The sequence below is a fragment of the Triticum aestivum genome, chromosome 2A (assembly GCF_018294505.1).
Source record: "Triticum aestivum cultivar Chinese Spring chromosome 2A, IWGSC CS RefSeq v2.1, whole genome shotgun sequence".
NCBI lineage: Eukaryota > Viridiplantae > Streptophyta > Magnoliopsida > Poales > Poaceae > Triticum > Triticum aestivum.
Genome location: NC_057797.1, coordinates 688,908,977 through 688,909,664, shown reverse-complemented (window position 1 = coordinate 688,909,664; position 688 = coordinate 688,908,977).

Here is a 688-nt window from a genome sequence, read left to right as displayed (position 1 = left end):
CCCGCACCCCTCCCCTGCGGCGCCCCGACCTCCACCGCACCCCTGCCGCCCCTTCCACGTCAGCCAGCCGTGCCGCGGCCGTCCAGCCGCCCTGCCCCTCCCTGCGTCGCCATCCCCGCACCGTCCCGCCGCGGCCGTCCGGCCTCCCCCTCCATCGGGTTGCCACCTCCTCCAGCGGCTGCCCTCCCATCCACCGGCCTCCCTGCGCCTCCTCCGGCGATCCCTGCAGGTGAGTTCTCCCCCTTTTTTAGTTTAGTTTTTCTAGTTTTTTTAGTTTCTGTTTTAGTTATAGTTTGAGTTTAGTTTTAGTTTTAGTTTAGTTTATTTTAGATTAGTTTTAGTTTAGAAGAAGAAGAAGAGCATTTTAGTTTAGAAGAAGAAGATTAGTCTTAGTTTAGAAGAAGAAGAAGAAGAGTATTTTAGTTTTAGTTTATTTTAGATTAGTTTTAGTTTCTGTTTTAGTTTTAGTTTTAGTTTGGAAGGAGGAGGAGGAGGAAGGAAGAGGAGGAGGGAGAAGAAGAAGAAGAAGAAGAAGAAGAAGAAGAGGAGGAGGAGGAGGAGGAGGGAGGAAGAGGAGGAGAAGAAGATGAAGAAAAGAAGAAGAAGAAGAAGAAGAAAGAGGAGAGGAGGAGGAGGAGGAGAAGAAACTAAAAAAACTAAATCGACCCCCACCCCGACCCCCGACACC